This window comes from Mesoplodon bidens, assembly GCF_964165515.1.
Source record: "Mesoplodon bidens genome assembly, chromosome: 1".
Taxonomy (NCBI): Eukaryota; Metazoa; Chordata; class Mammalia; order Artiodactyla; family Ziphiidae; genus Mesoplodon; species Mesoplodon bidens.
In genome coordinates, this window is record NC_138176.1 from 67,550,042 (window position 1) to 67,577,854 (window position 27,813).

The following is a 27,813-nucleotide window of genomic DNA, read 5'->3' on the forward strand; positions in this document are numbered from 1 at the left end:
TTCCTTTTTTTTTTTTTGTTTTTGTTTTTGTCACTAATGTCAAAGTAGATTGATTTATTTTGTAACATTAAACCAACCTTGCTTGTGCTGGATAAAATGACTTGATTATGGTGTATTATCATTTTTGTATATTGTTAGAAATGATTTATTAATGATTATTTTGCTAAGGGTTTTTGTGTCTATTCATTAGAGGTATCAGTGTTGGTTTTGTTTCTTGTAATGTGTTTCTCTGGTTTTGGTATCCTAGTAATTATGTCTCAGAAAAAGAGCTGTGAAATGCTTCCTTCTCCTCTATTTTCTGAAAGAATCTGTATAGTATTTTAAACATTTGCTGAATTTCACCTATGAAGACATTTATACCTGGAATTTCCTTTGTGGAAACATACTTAAATACAAGGTCATTAAACAGCCTCTAATAGGCTGTTCAGATCTTCTATTTCTACTTGAGGCAGTTTTGGTAATATGTGACTTCAAGGAATTCTTCCATTTTATTTAAACTGAAGAGTTTAATGGTATAAAGTGTTTAATAATCATCTTTCAGGATTATTTTAGTATTGATAACATTCTTAATAATAGTATCTCCTTCATTCCTGATATTGGTAGTTTGTGTTTCATCTCTTTTCTTATTACTCTTATTTTTCTAGCTTCTTAATGTTTAAGCTTAGATTATTAATTTTAAAACTATGTTCCTTTCTAATAGAATCATTTGAAACTATAGATTTCCCACTAACCAGTGCTCAGCTGTAGCCACAAATTTGTATCTTTATTAAAAATATTCACTCTATAGTAGAAACAATTTTGTATTTATTATTTAAAAATTATATTTATTATTCATCTTTTTTAGTACTAATTTAATGCTAAATAAAACTAAATATTACAAATTATTTCTTTGACCCATGTGCTATTTTGAAGACTTTTCATTTAATTACCAAAATATCTATTTTCAGATATTTTAAATTGTTTTTTACTACAATTTCATTACAGATAGACTATATAATTTACATACTCAAAATCTGTTGAGTTGTTTTATAGCCCAGGATATGGACTATCTTTGTGAATTTTTATAACACTTGAAAACACTGCATTCTACAGTTTTGGAGTAGTCTATAAATATCAATTAGTTCAAGTCAGTTCATAATGTTTTTTAGTTCTTTATGTCCTTAGTGATATTTTCTCTGCTCTATCAATTTCTGAGAGAGAAATGATGAAACCTCAAAATGCAATTATTGACTTTTAAAAAAAATCTGGGGCTTTGGTTTAATCAACTTTTTTCATGCATTTTAAAGCTCTATTATTGGATGCATTTTAGGATTCTCCAATCTCCTAGAAAAATTATAAAATTAAAATTATAAAATTATTCTTTTTATCACTGGTAACATTCCCTGTTTGAAAGTCTGCATTATCGGTTATTACTACAGCCACTCCAGCTTTCTTTTGATTAGTGTTAATAAAGTATACCTTTTTCATTCATTTTGCTTTTAACTTATTTATGTCTTTTTATTTAAAGTGTGTTTCATGTAAACAGCACACAATAAGGTCTGTTTTTTTATAATGTTAATTGATGACTTTCAGTGGAATGTTTAGTCCATTTATAAATAATCTGAATGTCAATATGACTGGATTTAAGCCTGTCATGTTATTTGTTTATTATTTGTCTCATCTGTTTTTATTTCTTTGTTGTATTTTATTTCACTTATGGACCACAGCCCTGTGATCTCTATTGCTAAGGCTGAAAAACATTTTTATACATTTTGTCCAGTTTTTGTCATTGTTGCTGTTTTTACAGGCAAAGAATAAATCCAATATTCATTATCCATCATAAAAAAAATGGAAGTGCTTTCCTATTCCTATTTGTTTTGAAGTTCAATTATGAATCTAATTTTCCAATGACTAATAAGTACTCCACAATCTTTGGGCTCTATGCCAGGAAGAGATGTGTTTTACATGCTGAGTTATCAACTATATGAGTAGATGTGGAAAAGAAACTTGGATTATGGACCAGCTTTAGAAGAAAGAACCCTGAGAGCAAACAGGTCAGAGGTCAGAACAAGCAATGCATCTGGAATCCTGACTTCAGGCAAGCTTTCAACCCAAAACCAACTGTCACATATTTTTGAGATATCTGACTTAGAAACTCAGTGCCAGGTACATGAAATACAATTGATACTGAAAGAAAAAAACAAAAACCAAAAAAAAACAAAAGAAAAACCACACATAGCAGCCAATTCAAGGAAACTTTCATCAGTAGAGGAGAGAGTGAACGTGGCATAAAGTCAAAAGTTGACTGACTGAGATTAGGGTACCTTAACTACATGCTTCCAGAAAGAAATCTTGTCAAGTGTGTTTGGAATTGTATTAATCATTCATTGCCTTGTAACAAATTATGCCAAAAACTTACCAGCTCATGACAGTAAACATTTATTACCTCACTCTACTTCTGTGGATCAGGAATCCGGGGAGCATTTTATCTCGGTGGTTCTGGTTCAGGCTCCATCATGAGATTGCTTTAACGTGTTGGCGAGGGCTACAGTCATCTGAGTGGTTGGCGGGCTTTAGTTTCTCCTTGACTGCTGGCCAGAGACCTCAGTTCTTCACCCCCAGCCCTCTCCCTAGGCTACTAAGTATTTTTATGATATGGCAGCTTACTTCTCCCAAAGTGAGTGATAACGAAAGAAAGAGAAGTTGATGCCATTCTGCTTTTAATGACCTAGTCTCTGAATCACACACATCACTTTGGCCTTATTCTATTCATTGTTAAGTAATTCATCAAGTCCAGCTCACTCTCAGGGGGACAGGTTTACACAAGGACGTTACTACCACGAGGCAGGGACCACTGGGGATCATCTTCAAGGCTGGCATCTACAGGAGCTGTGGTATTAGTATTAAGGGTTCCCTGTTTTTATCTTTTGGGGGAGTAAGGTGGTTATGAGAACTGGAATTATAGAAAACCTCAATGCTAATGGAAGAAAGAGTTCTAGTGTGTGTAAAACTATTTAGCTATTTTATATCAGCACCTAATCTCATCTCATTATCTGCGCACAGGTTATCCTGACCTCTGAAACTATAGTTTAAGGGACATTTCTTTTGTAATTCCATGTAAATCACATATTTTATGTTTTTATTAAAAGCAAATATACTTGTCTCTTATGGAAAAGAAAATAAAAGTCCTCTTAAATCACCACACCCAGAGATAACCACTATTAATATTTTGATGAGCATTTCAGACATTATTATATCTACATAAACATATAAACTATATATTACATAATTTTATGTAATTTTACAATAATCCTGCACTTGTTTCTCAGCACCTGCATTTTTCACTTGATAATATGGTGTGAGCAATTTTCCATGTCAATAAATATAGCTCTATACCATCATTTTTGGTGAATGCAGTGTGTCCCATTGTATGGATGCTCTATAATTTATTCCAGTAGTCACTCATTAGTAGAATATTTAGGTTGTTTTATATTTATGTTTTTAGAGAAGCTGAATGTGCTGTAGGGATGCCCAGCTTAACCCAAACCCAAAATACAGGGCATTAAATTTCCTGGTTTTATTACCTTTTCCATAGGTTTTTAGATTTAGTGAAAATGTCAGTGTTTCAGAATTATTTGTGAAAGATGTAAAATTTTTTTAAGGATTTCAAGAGGCCAGCGTTTGTAAGGGAACATGTGGTTCAGGAGGGCTTTCCTATTTTCTGGGTAAAGTTAACTTCATTAATTTTTATGAGAAGATTCACAGCTCACACTCTCTCCATTCATCCTTAATATGACACACTGAAGACAGAGAGAAACATTAATCAGAATCACTGAGGAGATAAGCTCCAAAGAGCAAGCTTTAGTGTAAAAACACATTGAGCAAGAACCAAACGCCTAAGTCATGGCTGAACCTCCATTACCCCAAGCTCATTTAATTCTCCTTATAAAAGTAAAAGAACATTACCCTTAGATCATGTAACTACGGTGAACATATAATTTATAACCCAAATGGGGCATATTAAGGAGTGAAATAAGGTGTTATTAATCATTACCTGGTACAACTGACATAAACCAAAACGACGCCAGGCAAACTGGGACATATGGTCAACCCAAATATATCAATTAAAGAAACTAAGATACAGATTGCTGAGATGACTCATGAGCATCCACAGCCAGTAAATTAGCTGTGAATCAAAATCAGACCTCTCCTGGTCCAGGTCTTTTACTTTTTCATAGATTTCCAGGTCTCTGAATATCTTTGCCTGTTTGTTTTCTGGGTGGTGCCACTTCTAGGTGAGATGTCATGGATACAATTTTTTATTTGTTGAAAGTGCTTTATTGGAGATATACTTCTATAGTACTGATGTATTTATTCTTACCCAAATACAACAAAGAATTATTAAATACTTGTTTACATTCTAGGTATCTTCATGAGCACCATTTTACTCAGGTTCCTGCAACTTTGGAATCTGCAGAGGGGTAGTTCATAGGTCTACCACTAGAGAGAGTGCTGGCCAAGATTTTGGGTCTATAGCCTGAAAGTTCTGTTTTGAGAAGAAGGAACAAGAATGAGATTATTTTTTATACGACCATAAGATCTTTTACCCCACTTCTGCCTCTAATTTTTACTAGTTGTTATTATTATTATTCAGTTTTTTATTTAATTTTAACACCTATTGGAAACTTTGTTAATCTATTTTTTTTTAATTTCTTTTTTTATTAAAGTATAGTTAATTTACAATGTTGTGTTAGTTTCAGGCGTACAACACAGTAATTCAGTTAAATATATATTCTGTTTCAGATTCTTTTCTCTTATAGGTTATTACAAAATATTAAATATAATTCCTTGTGCTATACAGTAGGTGCTTTTTGGTTATTTATTTTATATACAGGAGTAGGTATATGTTAATCCTAAACTCCTAATTTAGGTTCTAGGGTAAAACCCCCAATACGATAAATTAGGAGTTTGGGATTAACATATCTGTGGGTTTTACCACAGAACCTCCTACTCTTTCTTCATTTTATTCCCAAAGCTCCAATGTTTTCTTCAGCCGTTTAACTCATCATATTATATTACAGTTACCTATTACTGTTTCTGATGCCACCCTTATCAATTATGATCTTATGCAGGTTAAGAACTACCTTACCAAGGTAACTACCTTACCTTACCAGTTTCACTCTTTCCAGCACAAATTTGGTACTTGGTTAATGTTAAATAAATTAGTAAAATAATGAATGAATACATGAACAAAATGAAAAAATATGATATGATCCAAGAGGAAATCTATATTTTGGGATGGCAGTCTTGATACAGGATGCTTGTGATTGGGATATTAAATATGGATTTTAAAATTTCAAAGAAGGGACGTGTAGGCAGAGAAAATATAACAAATAGCTGACTTCTTAAGCTTATTTCAAACTTTAAATCAAAAGAAAGATAAAGGGACTATCTCATGTTCCTCAAAAAGGTAAATCATCAGTGTCAGCCAAAAAACATTGACTTGGGACAGATCATATTTTACATGTTAATGAGACGTATGTCTTAGTATTGCTTATGTTTATCTGGTATTTCTCGGAGATCTGAAGGAGGTAGGTATGATGCAGAAGAATAAATGACCTAACCTCACTTCATGAGTTTTTATTTAAAATTAAAAGACCATTAGATATGAGATTTCTTTCTTCGTTTTTTCATAATTACAAGACACTGTCAGGATTCTGGAGAATCTTGATTCTGTCACCCAGGATAGTTTATACTCTCTACTTCATGTCATCTACATCTATCCATGTACCTGTAATCAGATCAGTGTTTAATTAAAATATTAAATAGAACAGGGTTAAAGACAAAACCCTCAGATGCATCATTAGGGGCCTTTGATGAGTCTGACATTGATTCATTAGTTCTTTCCTTATGATTTATGCAATCACCTATGAATTAAATTATTACACTGTCATATAACCCACATTTCTATATCTTGAACATGATGGGACCATGAGATTTTTGCCACGTCTTCTAAAACCATTTTAAAATATGTATTTATTTCTGAGTCTAACAACCCTCTCAAAATGGTAATACATTTAGTTGCCCTGACCCATCTTCCATGAACCAGTGCTGTTTTTTAATTGACTAATGCCTTTTACACAAGTACCAATTCATCTAGTCATTCAACAAATTTTTATTTCTGATGAATCATCTGTGACAAGCATTATGCTAAATACTTGTGTCTAATCACTAGCTTCAATACTTTGCATCTACCTATGGTAGTTTAAAAAAAAGTAAGCAATATTTCCATGACTCTACTCTTCAGAATCTAGTTCATCCCCCCAGAATTCCAAGCTAGTCACTAACAATGACTCACTGATATCAACATAAAAATTTTTTAAAAATCAGTATCATAAGTAACCAAGGGGAAAGGGGGAAGAGGGATAAATTGGGAGATTGGAATTGACATATACACACTACTATATATAAAATAGATAACTAATAAGGACCTATTGTATAGCACAGGGAACTCTACTCAATACTCTGTAATGATCTATATGGGAAAAGAATCTATAAAAGAGTGGATATATGTATATATATAACTGATTCTAACACAACATTGTAAATCAGCTATACTCCAATAACAATTAATTAAAAATAAAAAAATCAGTAACATGTGTAATTTTTCTGGCACGGGCTAGACAACTGAAGTCAAGATCATCGAAAGCAATTCTCTGTTTAAATCCTTTCTAATGAGTTTCCCTCCCTTGGGATCTTGTTTTTCTGTACTTTCTCCACTGAGGACCATCTACTAGTTCTTTGAGCCCTGATATGACCTATCTAGATTCTTTCACAGCATATCCTCAGTTCTGTGTGCTAAACAGTTTCTCTTACTCTGTAAGCCATGTTTGACATTTGGTATTATTGCAAATAGGAAAAGGGAAGAAAACCTAAGCCTCTATTTGTATTGTCATATTTTTATCTTCCTCACTGTCAGTGACATTGTGTCCCTCTCTATGACTTTTTATGGAATGAGTCACTTTTGTCTGTTATAGTATGTGGGCAGAGTATTTATGAAAAGCCACAGATCTTGCTTCTGTATCTCAACCCTTATGTCTTACTGCCAGTTACAGTTGTTTTAGCCACATGTGGCATCTTGGTTTTTCATATCTACTGTGCTATACATTGATGGTCCTGCTGGAGTTAAAAATGATAGCCTCATACAAATGCTTAGTGATGAGATTATGCACATGAATCTTCAGAATCATTGGGCCAATCAATCTTAAATAAGTCTAAATAATGACCCAAAATCATATGTGTTTCTATAATGCCAAACTCCATGATTTGGAGTTCTCTCTGTATGATTTTTGTCACTATTCCTTAGGAAAATTACCTGTTTTGCTTTCAAATCCTGCTTTTGGTTACATGACGATTGTTTACTTAAAAAAATATTTTTCAAAATTACTATTCACGAAAGCTTGGAGCCACATGCTCTGTAGTGAATATTGATTAAGTGCTTGCAACAACAACAATTAAGCTATAAAACAAAGCCAAGAATGAGGACGCATCTCAGAGCAATAAGGTTATTTTGTTTTGTGTAATTTTTTCCTTTCCTTTAATTTTTCTTTTCATATTCCCTCCTAGGGATCTTGTCTCCACAGGAGAGAAAGTGCTTATTGTTGTAAGATCACTGAAAGAGTTAGAGAAGATATGGGCTCTTTTGTTTTCACTCTATTCATCTTCTTTCCCTTTGCCAAAAGAAACACATTTGCATTCTGAAGTCAACAGCACCAGTCAACTGTGCTTGCCATAGATTAACCTCTGTAAAACCTTTTTTTTGAACACTTTGGAGGCTTTGATGGTAAAACTGAAAAAATCCAAACTGTCTTCCTTTAACCCACTTGGAACTGCTTGAAAACTGTGTTCCTGGAGTTAATGCATGCCAATTAGTCGCTTTTGGCTTATTGTCAGTTTCATCGGTGGCTGAATTTGTCAAACTGTGCACATCTTACATGACTTTCTGATGAAGTTTCTCTTAACTTGTTTCATGTTTATTTGGAGGTTCCACTTGAAATACTGAATTTTTATCCTCACAATACTCCTGCAATATAGCCAGGGAATGTATTTGTATTTGCATTTTTCAGATACTGAGACTGATATTTAATTGAGATAAGCAATTTACTCAGATCACAAGGCACCTGGCAACATCAGGACTTGAAGTCAGGTCTTATGATTATTTGTCCTTTTCAGATTATTTCCTCAATTCAGTGTTAAATTAAAGAATACAATTAATGGGGACTTCTTATCATAAAATGTCTTTTCTGACTCTGCTTCCTCCTCAAGCCACCACCACATTTCCATTTTTCTCTATGTAAATATTTTCAAAAGGGTTGAACAGTCAGAGATAGTATTGGGGTAAATATAGTAGTGGAAGCACAGTAGTTTTTGGATCTCCTAGAATTCAACTCTCACCACCCCAAAATAAAACAAAGAGAAAAACTAAGATAACATAATAAAAACCAATGAACAATTTCTACAATAAAACCAGGTGACAGAGTATCTTCACAAACCTCAGAAATATAAGTAGGTAGGGAAAAGCCACCAACAGCTGTGAGATGGATATTACACCAACATCTGTATGGCAGAAAGCAGAAAGAAGAAAAATGGGGCATTTAGAAGCCCCAAGAGCAGAAAAGCTGCAGTATTGTCGCAGGTATAGTTGCAGTTTGCATCACCAGGAAAATCTGCATAATAGACATTTATTAGGGAGTGCTCTTAGGATCTATACCTATGGAAGGGAGAAAATAGAAGCACTACTAAAGTAGAGCAGGGGGAAAAGTTCAGCTGTGATACAGTTCTGAAGATGGCTTCAGCACATCTGGAGAGTTCTGGAGCTAGAATGGACTTCTGGCATTGACCCAAGATTGTGCTGCCTGGATGTTATTATACCTCTATATTGATCAATCATTGACTGTGGACAAATCCTACAAGGATATAGGACCTTTGGTGAAGCAGATTTTTTTTTCCAGCAGTAGCAATCCTTATACAGGATCATTTTTTGGCAATACTCCCAGCAGATGGAATAATAAGGCTTTCATTCCTGGAAGGGAATTTGGTCAGCACATCACTGAGTCTACCAATGGTACTCATTGGAAAGTGGGAAGCTAGCAACCAAAACCAGGAGTAGGTTCTATACACTCCACCTTATGTGAAAATGCAAGAGAACTGCAGTAAGGTGCTGGAGTGGTCTGAGACCCACGAAAGTTTCTAAACAAGCAATTCAAAGCTCTGTTCTAGGACAAAGCCCCATACTGAGAATTAACTATTGTAGGGAGACTATAAATTGAGCAGAACAGGCAAAACAGGAAGAAGGAAAAGAAAATATCCAGAAATTTTTGAGTAGTTATCAGAAAGTCTGAAGCCATATTTTTTATCATATCAAAACAATAACAACAAAAGAGAAAGTTTTAGAAAAGTGAAGCTTAAAAAACAGTTAGTCTACCTCATCACCATCCTTCTAAAAGCACAGGAAAACTCATTTCATGTCAAAACAAGAATCAGAAAATAATTATATATGAAATTAGTATAAAATACAGTATTAGGATTGGAATAAAATCTGTACAGACAATGAAACCCTGACAGAGTACAAGTCTATGCTGAAAACAAACTATGGTTACCAAAGAGGAAAGGGGCGAGGGTGGGATAAATTAAGATTCTGGATTAACAGATAACAGATATATTTTGGATTAACAGATAACAGACATATTTTTAAAATAGATAACCAACAAGGACCTACTGTATGGAACAGGGAACTATATTCAATATCTTGTAATAACCTATAATAGAAAAGTATCTGAAAAACTATATATATATGTATATATATATATACATATATATGTATATATATATATATACATATATATGTATATATATATATATACATATATCTGAATCACTTTGCTGTACACCTGAAACTAACACAATTAAATCAACTATACTTCAATAAAAAAAGAATACAAGTCTATGAAACAGATTTAAAAAACTGCAAACTAATATTTCTAAAACACTTAAAGACTTGAGAAAATGATAGATGCTATTAAAGAACCCATAAATCAAAAGTAGAAAAAGTTCATAAATTATGTAACTGGAGGAAAGAAACATTTGAAAAAAGAGGTTACAACTCACAGAATAAAAATTTTAAAACATTATTTCTCAAATGAGGACTCAAGTAGAAGAAACACAAAACACACACACAAAATATAGATTATATCTTTAAAAATAGAAGACAAAAGTGAGAAAAAAATTAAACCAACAAAATATTAGAGATAAATAAGACTCAAGGAGAAAATGATAGCCATGGAAAATAAGCAAAGAAGATCTAACAAATATTTAATAGGGGTTTGGTTTGGAAGAAAATGAAAGGATAAAATGAAATTATAATTTATTAAAGCTTTTTAAAATAAAATAAAAATTGACTTGGAACTATATATTTAATAGACACACAACACACCTGGGAAATTTAACCCTTTTCAGTAATATTAAGACATTACAATGCAAAGACCATAAAAAAAGAAAGAATGGACAAAAATAACTTTGGGCATCCACATAAAAAAGACCAAGTCACTTATAAAGGGAAGAATATTAGATACCCATCAAAATTTTTGACATTAACACTTTCTCTTAGAAGACAATGGAGTAAGATATTTAAGATGCTCTATTCCTTCTATATGTGTTCTGCCCAGACCTACCTCCTAAGGTTTTGTGAGGAATTTCTAAAAACCCACAGTGGCCATATAAAATTCAACATGTCCAAAGTTAATTACAATATCTTAACCCTGAATCTTATTAGTAATTTATAACACTTATCCAGTGAATATCATGAGACATACTGAGTATAAAATTAAATTCTTTTTGTAAAAATTTTTATTGAAGTGTAGATGATTTACAATGTTGTGTTAGTTTCAGGTGTACAGCAAAGTTATATATATATATATATATATAACATACATATATATACACATATATACACACATGTATATACATATAAATATATATATATATTATTTTTTCAGATTCTTTTCCATTATAGGTTATTACAAGATATTGTATATAGCTCCCTGTGCTATACAGTAGGTCCTTGTTGGTTATTTATTTTATATCTAGTAGAGTGCATATGTCAATCCCAAACTCCTAATTTACTCCCCTCTTTTCCCTCTGGTAACCATAAGTTTGTTTTCTATGTCTGTGAGTCTTATTTCTGTTTTATAAATAAGTTCTTTTGTATCATTTTTTTAGATTCTACATGTAAGTGACATCATATAATATTTGTCTTTCTCTGTCTGACTTACTTCACTCAGTATGATAATCTCTAGGTCAATCCGTATCAATGCAAATGGAATTCTTTATGGTTGAGTAATATTCCATTGTATAGATCAATATATACCACATCTTCTTTATCCATTAATCTGTCAATGGGCATTTAGTTGCTTCCATGTATTGGCTATTATTTATTTTAATCCATCTTCTCACATAGCAAAAGAGGCAACTGCATTGCATACAAAAGTAGAGATTTGTCCAAAGTCATTCGGTCAGTCCATGGCATAGTACAAGAACTCAATTTGTCTAATTACTAATCCAATACTTTCTTTCCAAAATGCTATTTTTTTTTTCTGTGGTACGCGGGCCTCTCACTGTTGTGGCCTCTCCCATTGCGGAGCACAGGCTCCGGACGTGCAGGCTTAGCGGCCATGGCTCACGGGCCCAGCCGCTCCGCGGCATGTGGGATATTCCCAGACCCGGGCACAAACTCGTGTCCCCTGCATCGGCAGGCGGACTCTCAACCACTGCACCACCAGGGAAGCCCCAAAATGCTATTTTTTAATATTCTATTTTAACTTTGTAGATGCACTGTTTAAAACCTATTGAAAATTCAGGGAGATTATGAAAAAAATTTAAACTCATAAAATTATATAAGATGAGCTTCTTTGTCATAGAATTGCTATAAAAAGTGGTTATGTGTATGGGTATTAGAAAGAAAAGTAAGAAACATTTGTAACCAAGATAAAAGTATCTGACTCCATGGATTATTACATTACATATTTATAGCCCACAAAGAATAGAATTTCATATTATCAAGGAAATTTGAAGTTTAGATAACACATCCACGTGGAATTACTTTCCTTCATTTAGTCACCAGAGAAATGACAACAAACAAAATCTCAAAAATGATCCTGAGAATAGAAAAGAAGAACTAAAATTCAAAGTAAAAATGGATTGCCAATATGGTTAGACTTTAAAAATGTAATAAGATAGTTATTCTTATTTCAAAATGCCTTGAGTGTTATTGCAGAGGAAAGAGTTCAATCAGAAGCTTAAATGAAATAAACACAAAATAATGCTGGACCAATGTATTAAGAAATTTTTGGATACATATAGGAGGGTCAAAATAGTGCCTCACCAATAGTATTTCCATGCATTTACCTTCCTTTTTCTTCCCCATATTTAAACATTTAAAGAGATTAATTAGCATGCCATTCAAGAACTTCTCTGATTTAGCATTATAACATATTTTTTCTCCCAATAATTTGCTTCTTTATAAAGCTCCAAACCCCAGCCAAATTGGTTTACTTTTTGTCCCCACACACATGTTCATTCATTCACATGATTATTCTTAATGTTGATATTCATTTTTTGGTATCTACAAAGTGTCAGGCATTGTGTTAAGTACCAAACAATTTTGGTCAATTTTTTCAATATATGTTTGATGTTCCTTCCCTCTGCCACTGTTTCCTCCTACTTCCGGAGTCTACACTTACCACCAGACCCAGACTTAATCTCGTTTCCAACATCATTCTCTGCCTACCTTGCTCTAAAATGGCCTTATCTCTGAATATTCACAAAAGTTCTTGACCAGACAGTTCCTTTATTGAATAATCTTATATTGACTTGGGATATCTCTGAATGATAGAGTCACAGAAGTTATGGTTTGTGATGGGATCTGGTTGAAATAAAAATATGCTTTTTGGACATATATACACTACCAAACGTAAGGTAGATAGCTAGTGGGAAGCAGCCGCATAGCACAGGGGGATCAGCTCGGTGCTTTGTGACCGCCTGGAGGGGTGGGATAAGGAGGGTGGGAGGGAGACGCAAGAGGGAGGGGATATGGGAACGTATGTATATGTATAACTGATTAAATTTGTTATAAAGCAAAAAAATAAAAATAATAAAAATATGCTTTTTCTATGATTTAATCCACTGTACCTCGGGAGGCAATCATCAATCTTTTATACTAATGCCATTAGGAATATAGAGAACTCCACCTTTTAAAGTTATCTATTCTCTCCTTGAGGCATTCTAACTGCTATCAAGTTTTTCCTCTACTTAAAAATAAATCCTCGTTATCTCTCTGTGACTTCTACACATTGGCCCCCAGTTTTGTGCTTTGGCAGAAAACAATTTGGTAATTTATGGAAACTTTGTACCACTCAGCATCCACTCACCCATCCTCTGGGAACTATGCCCTATCTTCCATCAGCGGAAATTTCTTTTCCCAGTCTCAGTCTTTTAAGTGAGACTGGCTCAGTTACAGGGAGGAAGATGTTTCCTGCACCTAAACCAGTCAGTGTAGCCCCATGCTCATAGCAATAATATCAGGATTGGCCAAAAAGCCTAGATCAAGACAGTCATGATTAGAATTTTCAATTCTGAAAGTTATGTTTATATGAGCTCTATGGCAAGTAGACTTAACTGTTTTTTTTATTATTCTCATTTTTCAGATGACTTCACTGGCAAATCTACAAAAGATTTAAGGAATCTATGTTACCAACTGTATATAAAGTATTCCAGAAAAAAAATAAACAATACCCAACTTGGTCAATGAGGCCAGCATTACCTTATAATCAAAACCAGATAAAGACATTTTCAAAAAAAAAAAAAAGATCACAGACCATTATCCCTCATACAAATACTAACAGGTATTTGCCCTGGGTAAATTAAAGATGGAAACATTCTCAATCAAATGCTATGAAATCAAACTCAGCAATATATAAAAAGAATAATGCATGATCACCTAGATGGTTTTACCTAGGAATCTAAGTTTAGTTCAAGACTTATCAATCAATGCATTCACCCACCCTACCAACAGACTAAATAAGAAAAACAATATGATTGTTTCAAGAGATGCAGGCAAACATTTCATAAAATTCAACATCCATTTATGTTGAAAACTTCAAACCAACTAGAAATTAAAGTTAACTTTATCAATGTTAAAGTCACCTACAAATAACCTACAGCTAACATCATTCTTAATGGTGAAAGGCTGAATGCTTTTTCCCTAAGATTGAAATGGTACACTAACAGGAAAAAAAAAATCCTCTACCTATACCTCACACCATATAGAAAAAACAACTCAAAATAAATCATAAATGTAAATATATTAAAGCTATAAAACTTTTCAAAAAACACAGGAGAAAATCTCTGCAACCTTAAGTTACCACCACACCACAATTAGAGTATGAAAGAAATTGGCAGTATTCAGTGCTAGAAAAAAGATAGAGCAAGTTGAACTCTCATCTGTGGCTGATTGTAATGAAAAATGGTACCGTGACTTTGCAAATCAGTTTGGTAGTGTCTTATAAAGTTAAACATGCACTTACAATATGACATAGTAATTCTACTTACAGGTACTTATCCAGGATAAATGAAAATATATGTCAAACAAAGATCTGTATGTGGATATTCATCCATAATTGCCCCAAACTGTCAATAATCCAAATGTCTTTCAACTGGTAATAAACTATGTTAAATCTATACAATCCAATATGACTTAGCAGTAAAAAGCCTACGTGCAACAACATGGATGCATCTCAAATCATCATACTAACAGAAGACGCTAGAATCAAAAAGTTACATATTGTATGATTCTGTTTATATGACATCCTGGAGAAGGAAAAGACATAGACATAAAAAATGAATCAGTTTCTCTTATGGGCTTGGAAAGATGAAGAAGATGAGGAATATAAGGGGATTAGAGAAACTTTGGGGTGATAGAAATTCTCTAATCTCAATTGTGGTGGTGATTACATGCATATCTGTGTTTGTCCAATTTCATAGAACCAAACACCAAGAAAATGGAGAGTTTTACTGCTTCCAAATTACATCACAATAAATCTGACTTGGGAGTAGAAAGAGAGAGAAACAAGGGAGAGAAACAAAGGATAGTTACCGGGTCTGACTCTCTAAATGTTTGGAGACTGGAGGGATGAAGAAGAACTAGTAGAGAAGAGTGAGGAGGGAAAGGGAGTGAGGTAGGAGGAGAATTGAGAGAGTGGAATCTTTAAAGCCAAATGAAGAAAACAGTCTAAGGTAAGCAGACCCTTGTATTATGGTACTGACAGGGCATGTGAGGAGAGAACTGAATATTCTCTCCATCAGGAGAGAACTGATGGACTTAGCAATAGGGATGTCATTGGGTAGAGACTGACAAGAATAATTTCATGATATGGTTGGTTACTAGTGAGTTCAAGAAAGGAAAAAGGAGACGTGAAAATGGAAAGTGAGTAAAGAAAACACTTTTAAAGAGTTTTACTGTAAACAAACACAGTGAAATGAAATGTAGCCAGAAGTCCTATGGGATAAAAGATTTTGCCTTGTTTTCTGATAGTTCCTACATGCATGTGTGTTGATGTGTATGACCTAAGAGAGAGGAAAAACAGTGATGACACAGGAAAGGGAACAATTTCTGAAACCGTATCCTCGAATAAGTGAGAGGAGATGGGATCCAGTGCAGAGCAGCAGTCAAGAATTTGAAAAAGCTTCAAATCAGGAAAAGTGCCTGGAGAGTCTGGTTAACAAGATGAGGCTGGTTTTTGCTTAAAGTGGTATGGTAATTTGGATAAGTCCTTATCCAAGGGGATGCTAGGAGTTACAAGAAGGGGTATGGAGCCCCAGATAAAGGGGATATGAGACATAGACTGGAGGTCTGAGTCATAGCCTCAGGCAAAACTTTAAAGGTAAATCAGAACTACCATGAATGACTAAAAATATAACTAACATAGGATGCAGCAAATCCACTCCTGGGTATTTTATCTAAAGGAAACAAAATCACTATCTTGAAGAGATAACTGTACCCCTGTGCTCATAGCAGCATTATTTACGATAGCCAAGACATGGAAACAACCTAATTATTCATTTATGAATGAATGGCTAAGGTAAATGTGGCATATAGAGATAATGGGATATTATTTAGCCATAAAAAGAAGAAAATCTTGCCATTTTCAACATAAAGACAAATACTGTATGATCTCACTTAAATGTGGACTCTAAAAAGAAGAAGACTCATACTGAACACAGAAAAGATTGGTGTTTGCCAGAGGCTTGGGATGGGAATAGGCAAAATGATGAGGGTGGTCAAAAGTTATAAACTTCCAGTCATAAGATAAATATGTTCTGGGGATATAATGTACAGCCTGGTGAATATAGTCAACAATACTGTATTATATATTTGAAAGTTGCTAAGAGAGTTGATCTTAAAAGTTCTCATCATAAGAGAAAAAAAATTGTAAATATTGAGGTGATAGATGTTAAATAATGAAGCAGTCATTTCATTATATATGTTTATATATATATTAAATCATTATGTTGTATACCTTAAACTAATACAATGTTATATGTAAATTATATCTCAATAAAGCTGGGGGAACAAAAAAGAAAAGTAAATCAAGAAACCCAAAAGAGAGGGCAAGTTCATTTGGAGGGGAGTGGGGAGATGGGTCAGGGAGGCAGGACTCATTCCGAGTATTTGAAGCCATAATCATGAAAATTAACACCACATTCCTTGATTTAGGACAGATAATTCCAAACCCAACCTAGCCAAGCTCCTGCTCTAACTTCAGGCTTCTCAAAGATTGACTCAGGAATCAGGAGACCCTGGGCCTGAAGTGTGAAGGTTAAATGTGACTACAGTTAATGAGGCTATGGTTGGCAGCAGCATTAAGGAAAAAAAAAGTTTTTTTGTGGCTGGGTTCTATTTGTCTTGATGGATATTTAAAATATGTGCAAAATACAAGTAGATTGATTTTTAATTTGATAAATTATTTTCTAAAGTACTGAAGGAAAATACAAACTTTGGAACCATAGCAAATAAATCCTTTTTGAATCCAGAATCAAGCCACTCATAGATGTTATTCTTATTCCATTTTTTTTTTTTGAGTTGTGAGTTAAGTTTTCTTATCCATTTTTAAATCAAGGTTTTGTTTTTCTCTTTTGAACACTTCCTTGAAATGGCAGAACTTATTAGGGGAAAATACGCAATCAAGCAAACAAGAGATTACCCTAAGTCTAACTTTTCAGAAATACTAATAGCAATCATTTGTACCTTATTATAGGTTGAAAAATGCTTTCAGAAATTTGATCTCATGTTATCCTTGTAACTAAACTACGTTTGTCATCATTTTACAAATGCAGTTACAAGACCAGAGAGTTAACTGTCCTGCTTTAAAACATGCAACTAATGACAGAGCCACAGCTAACATCCAGGCTTTCTGACTTTAGGTCTAATAATATCCCAGCCTTACGATCACCACAATCTTGGGGAATGTGTGCAGAAAATTTCCATTCCCAGACCCCTCCCCGACAAATTCTGATTTGGCCAAGCGGGGCTGAGGCGTCTATTTTAACCTCTATGACTGTCGTGAAGTTTCCATATGGATTTACTCAACTCTGCTCTGTGCATGCCTGGGTCATTCACGAGCCTCTATCAGAAGGGACCTTAATGCAGACTGTGAATGACCATGGAACCCCCAAGGAAATAGCACCAACCTTGAGACAAAGAAGCACGGATCCTGGTGTCAGCTCTGCCACCCTCCTGCAAAGTGGATAAAATAAGTCACTTCTCTGAGTCCCAGTTTTCTAATTTCTATAAATTGAGCTAACCTACAGAATTGCTACCAAGATTAGAACACAGCATGCTCAATCAGAGCTGTCCCTTTTGAGGACTAAAAATAAAGCTTTAGAAATCAAAATAAAGCTTTAGAAATCAAAGTCTGGCAATATATATATATATATATATGTATATGTGTATATATATATATATATATATATATATGTAGAGTAAAAAAAAAATCACAATTGAAAAGTCACCAGCAGAAGAAATGGCGTGAAAAGCAAGCAAACTCTGCTATTTATCTGTATACTCTTTTGGTTTAAATTTCCATTTGAATTCTGGCATGAAATTAGCGACCCACTGAAAATATTCTGAAAACAACTAGTATTCAGAGTTACTAAAGAAGGTTGATGAGTTTCACACACATAACACACACACACACACAAACACACATACACACAACCTTGCAGGTTGTGCTTTTTAACAGACCTAAATGTAAACTTCTGGAACCCAAAATAAACTCCAAGTTGGTAAGACCTAAAATTAGCCCCAGTATGTAACTGTCTGCAAAGAGAACTGTGAGAGTCTGTTCTGAAGATAATGATAGGGACTCAAGTCCAGCTTGGAAGGGAGGCCTTCTGTGGGAGACAGACACTGATGTAGAATACGGGGTGCTGTCCTGACACTAGAAAGCCAGGGTGTCACTCCAACTGAAGCTCATTCATTTTCTTTGCCCCAGAGCTTGAAACTGATCAATGTCTGTCTCGCAGCTTTCCTGGAGGCTCCACACCACTTCGGCAGTGAGTTCTTGCTTGCTCGAGACACTTGTGTTTTGCAAGTTGAGGCCTGGTAATGAATGATTCAAGAGACACAGGTGGCCCAGGGCTGGGCCTGGTGGGCAGGTTCTTGGAGCAGTGCCCCTGTGAGGATCCTCTGTGCAGAAGGAGAACACGCCAGCAGCCAGATTCTTGCTTAGTCAATTATGCATAATCACTGTCAGTCATGTCCTCATGGATGCCCTGGAAGGGCATAAACAAGGCAGTGCTATTGCTTGAAGGTAACACACTTACTCTGGTGGAAGCAGCAGCAATAGCACTGCTTATATTCAGCATTTTCTCTCTTCAAAGAGAACAAACTCCTCAGTAAGATTGGAATAAGCTTTCCATGATTCTTCCTTGTCTGTCTCTCTAAACACATTTCCTGTAATGTCTCCACGTGCATTGGAAGCCTCAACAATGCTGGAGGACTATTATGGGTTGAATAGTGTCCCTGCAAAATTCATTTGCGGAAGGACTAACCACTAGTATCTCAGAATGTGACTGCATTTGGAAATCGGGTTATTACCGATGGAACTAGTTAAAGTGAGCAGATACTGGAGTAAGGCGGGCTCTTAATCCAATATGACTGGTGTCCTTAAAAAAAAAATAAAAAGGAGAGACCTGGACACAGAGACACACACAGGGAGAATGCCCTGTGAAGATGAAGGCAGAGATCAGGTTGATGCATCTACAGCCTAGAAATGGCAAATATCACCAGCAACCACCAAAAGCTAGAAGAGAGGCCTGGATCAGATTCTTTTTTATAGCTCTCCAAAGGAACCAACCCTACTGACACCTTGATCTCAGACTTCCAACCTCCAGAACTGTGAGACAATGCATTTCTATTGTTTAAGCCACCCACTTTGTGGTCTTTTGTTATGACAACCCTAGCAAACTCACAGAATGATCTCCAAAGGAATTGTTCTTAAATTCTGGCATTTGTGTTTCTAGGACAGTGAAGGATTAAGGGCACAAGGTTTGGAACCAGACAGAATTCAGTATTATTTGCAGCTTAACCACTTTCTGTGTGATTGTAAGCAGGACACCGTTGGAGACTCTGCTTGTAATTGTAGTGGTTAATAACATGGCCTTGGACTTGAGACAGACCTGGTTACAAATTCTGGTCTTCCACCAGCTGAGTTATATTCTGTTCTGTTTCCTACAAACAGTGGATACAATACTACTTCCTGGGAAGCCTGTGAGAATTCAATGTCACAGTGTACAGAAAACTTCTACCTGCTGCCTAGGCTTGGTCACTACTCCTGCAGAGGCAGCAGAAATTTGTTTTCCTGGGAATCACTTCCCTTGTGTCAGGTCTATTCTATTTCTCTAGCAGGTTCTATAGACAGGTGGTCTTCTTGGGAAATCCTTGCCATTTTGGTTTAGCTATGCCCTATCATCTCATAAAAGCCTGTTCTTAAGTCATGCATCCATCCACAAATACAAATTAAACTCTTCTGAGGTAGCTTAGTTACATGTAGACTTTCCTTACTGGACCACATCCTTTGAGGGACAGACCTTGTTTTCTAATTCCATATCTCAGTTCTTCAAAGAATATTTCACTAAATACATGATTAATGAATGAATGAATGAATGAATGAATGGTAAGGTTCTAAGTAGGGGTGAATAATTTCCAGGAGGGAGTTCTGTCCTCCTGGGTCGCAGTGAGAGCATACTTGTGGCTTCTTTCTGATTCTGGGAAATGGAACTTTGAGGAAGGGAAGTGGGGAGGGTGTCTCCCTCCAGGGATGCAAAGACTCTAGCCAGATGAGACAGACGAGACCCTGCATGGCCGCCCCTTACTCATATGTAGATCTTACCCTTTACAACACCTCACACTTAGGAAACATGCTCACACGTGCTTTCTCATTTAGATATCACATCCATTTTTCTTCTAGGCCAGGAAGACTGTATTTCCCCATGTACCAAGGAGAAAATTGAAGCAGATAAATTTCTCAGGATCATATACACTAATGAGAGATAGACATGGGACAAGAGGACAGTCTTGGATGCCATGGTGTTCAGCTCTTTGTATAACTATGACTTCACTTGACATTCTGACTTCATGGAATTGGTTTCTGCAGTAAGGCTTTAGTTTTCTGACTGAGAACAATTCAATAGACATTTACATAAGAGTCAGCATGCATGGGTTTTCCAGGACTAGCATGCCTCTAATAGGAACCTAAGCAGAACACATTCAAGTGGAGGATGAAACCTCCAGGACTGAAGTAAAATCCGAGAGCAGATCATCAAACAGGAAGTGGAAAACACTTCAGTGAAGTTGATACCTAGCAGGGCCCTGTGGGGCTCCTGGGCACAAAAGCCTTTCTGTGTCCCCAGTTTCTTGATTACAGGAAATAGGCTTCATTCAGCCTCCATGACCTTCCTGGAGTTCCAATGGGCAGGTTCAAACAGGTGCTAATTAGGAAAGGGAGGGTATGTGGAGACAACGGAGGAACAGTCAAGAAACAGTAGTGCAGCCTTGGGGTAAGGTCATGATCCCCCCTCAAGGGATACACATAACAACACCTTTGAGCTGTTTTGCAGATACTGAGACCCCCACCAGGTGGGAGGAGTTAATGGTTTGCTGTCCACAAGCCCATAGAGCCCAGACAGGCTGGAACCAGAAGGTTGGTGACGCTGACTCCCACTTACCTCACAACCAACCAATCGGAAGAATGTCCACGAGCTGATCACACCCTCTTTGAACGATTACTATGAAACCCCTCACTACCCCCTCCAGGTTGGGACACACAGTTTTGAGGGCATTAGCCCCCTGTGGCCCCCTTTGCCTGGCAAAGTAAAAAAGCTATTTTTTTTCTACGTCACCCAAAACTCTGTCTCCGAGATTTAATTCAGTGTTGGGGTACAGAGGCTGGATTTGGCTTCAAAATCTTAGTCATGATCCTAGTTCTGACAATTACTAGTTGATTGATAATTCTCTTACCTCCCTGATCTCATAGTTTTCATCTGCAAATTGGAAATAATATTATCTGCTCTGATTTAGAGTTCATGACAATCCATTATAATATGAGACAAGAAGGGCATCCCAAAAGTTTGTAGCAGACACACAGAGGCTATTAATCTGGACTTAATAAGAGTTAGTTTTGTAGTCAGCACTTAATTTTTTTTTTGTAATTGAAGTATAATTGGTTTACAATGTTGTGTTAGTTTCGGCTGTACAGCAAAGTGATTCATATGTGTGTGTGTGTGTGTGTGTGTGTGTGTATATACACACATATTTTTTTTCAGATTCTTTTCCCTAGTAGGTTATTACAAAATATTGAGTATGGTTCCCAGTGTTATACAGTAGGTCCTTGTTGGTTATATATTTTATATATAGTAGTGTGTATATGTTAATCCCAAACTCCCAATTTATCCCTCCCCCATCCCTTTCCCCTTTGGTAACCATAAGTTTGTTTTCTATGTCTGTGGGTCTATTTCTATTTTGTATGTAAGTTCATTTGTATCATTTTTTTTGATTCCACATATAAGCAATATCAAATGAAGTCAACACTTAAATTTAAATTAAGTCCAAAACATCTTCTAAAGTCCTTTGGGCAAGTCCTAAGTTAAAGACCAGCACTATTATTTTTCATTTGTCTAACACATCCAGCTTTCCCTTTAGCACACAGACAGATCACTTCTCTTAAGCACAAAATACATGGCTGACTTGCTTCTAACATGTGGTAGGAAAAGTATGAATATTTAATGTAAGAACCAGACGTCACTGAGGCTACAGCACATTCCTGTCTCCCATGTCACATGCAATCAAGGAAATATTCAAAGAAGCAGAGAAATGGGGGGGGAGGGGGCGGAATTACAATGTAAGAGGGCTTGAGTATTAAGAAGGTGTGTGCATGTGTGTGTTTCTCATACATACTCTGAGTCTGATTAGTAATCTGAAGGTAAAGAGTCAGCAAATATCTGAACTGAGTTCCTCTGGCCAAGCAAAGACTTCAGGTGACTTTTTTTTTTTTTATACCAGAACTAGATTGGGTCATTTGTAGAGACGTGGATGGACCTAGAGACAGTCATACAGAGTGAATTAATGCATATATGTGGAACCTAGAAAAATGGTACAGATGAACCGGTTTGCAGGGCTGGAATAGAGACACAGATGTAGAAAACAAACATACGGACACCAAGGGTGGGGGGAAGTGGTGTGTGGGGTGTGTGTGTGATGAATTGGGAGAGTGGGATTGACATATATACACCAATATGTATACAATAGATAACTAATAAGAACCTGCTGTATAAAAAAATTAATTAAATAAAATTAAAAAAAAAACTAGATTATGATTAGGTTGATTTTCTATACCGCCTCCCCCCACCTTGGGGTGTTAGAGCTTCAGAGGATAAGGGGTAGGGGGTGGGCATACTAATCAGAGTCCAGACCAAGACAGGCACTCAAAAGCCACCACTAAGAAGAGGTTTACCTACAACTGATCTCTCTCTTTGCCCTTTTCACAGGATCCCTGCTCCCTGTTTCAGTTACTATGATTCTTAGAGGCAGTGGCATTAGGTTCTAGAATCTTCTCCTTGCCTTTAGTCTCAGCATACTCCAAATCCATCCCCTGCACCATAGCCAGAGGTAGCTTTTAAATTGTAAATTTGACAAAGTAATTTACTGCCTAAACCTGTCTGTGTCTAACAGGTACCCTTCAAGACAGGATTCAAAATCCTTAAGAAGGCTTTAAAATCACTGGGCAAGCCAGCGCAAACAAACTCTCACGCTTTATCTCTTACCATACCTCTGTAGAGTGCTGCCAGATTAAATTAAGGACAGAGAGGAGGAGAACAATGGCACACAGAAAATACACAAAACAGCTTTCTTTGCATTGTCTGAGTCTATGGAGCTCAGGTAAAATCTGTGTTAAATTTATTGCCTCTCTGCCACCATCCTATTAAATAAAAAAACTCTATAAACATTTGACTTTGTACTGGATCATCAAAATTTAAGGATGGAAGAGACACTGGGGGGATTTTCTCCATATTTTGGGAAGCTCTGCACCTACTTAGTTTTTAGAAACTCAGCTTTTTAAAACATCATGTTTAAAGATGACCCGAAACCGCCCCCCAACAACACGTCACTATTTTTTTTGTGTCCTTCAGAAAACCTGCATTAGGTTCAGTAAGCATGTAATGAATGTTGGGGTTTTTGTGCCCACATATTACTGGTGCTGAAATGGATTCTGAGTAAAATCCTCATCTGCTTTAGCCAGAGTGAGTGTTTCAGAGTGTTACATCGTGTGATGGTATCTGTTTTTTCTAGGCAAAAGGCAATCTGCTTTTAACTTAAACTCAATTTGGCAAGTGTATGTCCAATAAAAAAGAGTAGCCCTTGAACCTCACTCCCATTCCCAAAAAGAATCAAATCACAGCGAGTGTGAAACATACAAGGAAAACAGACAACTTTGGCATATCAAGCAATTGACAAAGAGCATATTGGTGGACTAACTCTGCAGACAGGCAGCTGACAAAGCACGCTCTTGTAAAATGAACTATAATAACCAAATAAGCAGAAATGGGATACTTTCTATAACCAGTATAATGAAGGGCCCTGGAATAAACAGATAACAATCTCAAGTACACAGAAGCCCAGAGCACATGGAAATAAATAAAAATACCTGGAATGATGAAAGGAACAACATTTGTTCAGAGTAGAGAAAATGCAGTCCCCAAAGCCAGGCTGAGCTAAGGGAAAGAAAATACTAGTATCAGAATTCCACAATATACTACAGAAAATGTGTTGCATATGATTATGTTCAAGATCAATGTACAGGATATAGTTCTCACTCTATAGTTACAGGCTTCTCAACCTCTGTCAATGTCTTCATAAAATCTTACATATTGTAATAGACATCTGCACTTTGCTGAATGATATAAAAGTGAAATTTCTGGTCCAGGTTCTGAAAATTATAGTGGTCAGACCAGGTATATGACATCAATTCTACCTTTGCATACAAGGTGAGAGAATATTGTGTATTTCATTCATTCAACTCATTCAACAAATGTGTACTGAATACATAATATATGGCAAGTACACCCCTAAGTGCTGAGGAGATACTACTAAACAAATCAGAAAATAAATTGTTATCCTAATGGGACTGACAGATAATTATGAGGCAAAGATATAAAAGAACAAGATAATTTCAGATTGTGATAAACACCATAAAGAGAATTAAGCAGAGTATACCGAAGAAAGTGGTGACAGCGAATTTAGATAGCAGGGTCACGGAAAGACAACTTATGAAAGAGCAAATCATAAACAACAGAATTAAGATGACTGCTTGGGATATGAAGGCCAAGAGGGCCTGAGACGGACCCCACAAACTTCTCTCCAGCCCAAAGTGAAGAGGAATGACTGAAATTTCCCAAGAAAGGTACAAAAGATAGCTAAGAGAACAGACCCAAGAGACTTGGGAAAAACAAACAAACAAACATAATAATGACAACGAACTTAACAACTCTGTAGCACAACAGAGATTTCAAAGGAAGTCCACAAGTATTCCTTTATTTTTAAAATTTTTTTCACAATACCATTGTGTCTTTACTATGAAAATTAAATGTAGGTCTTGTGAAATTAAAAATAGGATTTGCCTCAGTCTACTACCCTCATTCCCTTCCTCCCACTTCTTCCAGTATCTATTGATTTAATTTGGTACACCTTTTAGTAAACTCAATAAGGCACAGCAGGCAAATCCCTTCTCCCAAAGATTTGGTCATTGTGCACTGGATCTCCACACATTATTACTTTTTCCAAGCAAACAACCTTTGCTTGGTATCCAAATTCTACTCTTGGTAAGCCATGCATCACTCTATTCACAGGTATTCCTTTAGCATCTTCTCACACTACTAATGTCAGGGAGGCTGCCACTATTATCTCCATTTTATAGATAAGGAAAAAGAAGCTCAGAGCTGCCATGCAATTTATCCTTGGTCCCACAACTAACCAATGGCAAGGCAAGGTCTAGAACAGGAGTCAGCAAATGACAACCTGTCGACTGAACCCAGTGGGCCCACTGCTTTTGTTCATAAAGTTTTAATGGAACACGACCTTATTCATTTACATGTTGTCTATGGCTGTGTTCATGCTCCAATAGCAAAGCTGAGTAGTTGCAACAGAGACTATATGGCCTGTAAAGCCTAAATTATTTACTATCTGACTTATTACAGAAAACAACTGTCAACCCGTGATCTAGGACAAAAGTTTCCTACTTCTGAGTCCAGTTTTTCTTCCTGTGGATGGTGCTGTATGAACGTATTTCATGTTTGTTAATCTTGACCCCTAACTAGCTGAGTCCTTGAGAGAGGAGACATAATCTATTTTATTTTTTAAATTTATTTTATTGAATTATAGTTGATTTACAATGTTGTGTTAGTTTCTGCTGTACATCAAAGTGATTCAGTTATACATATATACATATTATTTGTCATATTATTTTTCATTATGGTTTATCACAGGATATTGAATATCATTCCCCATGCTATACAATAGGACCTTGCTGTTTATCCATTCTATATATAATAATTTGCATCTGCTAATCCCAACCTCCCAATCCATCCCTCCCGCACTACCCCTCCTCCTTGGCAACCACAAGTCTGTTCTTTATGTCTGTGAGTCTGTTTCTGAAGAGAGGAGCCATATTTTTAAATGCTGCTTCCTGGGAAAAGGGAAGGCATATCACAGACATTCATTGTCTTGCTTTAACTTACACTAAAAAGAAAAAATAGGAATGGAGCAATATAAATTATTTATGTATATATTAATCTAATGGTTAATCCAGATATTCACTCATATTGTTTGTTTCCTACTTCAGCCAAATTACATTATCAGCACTGAGAAAGGAGGACCAGTTTATATTTCTATGATGATAATGACAGATAAAATTCTTAATCAGTGCTTTATTTTATGATGAGTACTATTTCTCAGTGACACAGCAGAAAGAAGACTGAAATGGAAAATTAAAGAAGGTAACTCTATGCCCTAGAAAAGTAGCTCCTCTAACTCTTAAAAGTTCACATTCTTATCTAGGAAATTATTTGAAATACCTAAACACTCCACAAAATATGATTAATAATAAGAAATCTTCTTGAGTTCATCATTAATTATTTTATTCATTTATCAATCATTATTAAATACTATTCCAGCTATCTACTGTTATATAATAAATATCCCCAAAACCTAAAACTTAAAACAACAATTTTTAAAAATTATTTCTCAGAATTCTAGAGTTTGACTATGCTCAGCTTAGTGGTTCTTGCTTCTCATGTGGTTGAAACTAGTCAGTGGGTAGGACAGAAGTTATACCAAAGGCTTCCTCACTCACAGGTCTGGTGGTTGATGCTGGCCACTGGTTGGAACCACAGCTGGGGCGGTCTGCTGAACACCTACCCATGGCCTTGCTACATAGCCTGAGCTTCCTCACAGCATTGTACATAGGTTCTAAGAGCAACTGTCCCAGTAGCAGGAAGTGGAAGTGACCAATTTCTTACAGCCTGGGCAAGGTGTCCCTTTTGCTATAATCTACTATAAAAGCAGTCACAGAATCCAGTTCAATCAAATATGTCAAGTCTTTATTTGAAACCTCCACAGTCTGGTATCCAACCACAATTATGGACATTACTCCAAAATTCAAAATACATTCACTCACTCCCAAGATCCCACAACTTTATCACATCATGGCATTAGGCCCAGCATCAAGGTCCACATTTTTTCATTTATATTGGCTCCTTGAGTGTGGTGCCTTAAGAACAGACCCTTGGATTCTGGATTCTCTCAATCTAAAGACATATAAACTAAAAAGACAACGTATCTGACCCCCACAGTCACTAAACATACAATGGTGGAACAGGTACAGAATAAAATCTACTGACACTCCTTTAGAACAAGGCAGACAACAAAGTGCACAGGGAAGTTACTGGCCCATAATAATTCTGAAATTCAGCCAAGCAAGTGTTCCTCCATTCCTGAGTAGGGTCCTTTATTCTTCTCTGGGAGTGATTCTTCCACGTTTTGGTTCAGTACTTGGTTCATGGTTCCTTCCTCTGAGTCATGCATCCTTTTTCATAAGAAAATTGACTTTACAACTAATTAATCTTCTCAACCTGTGTCCTAACACCCTTTTCATTTTGCATTGCCTCTAT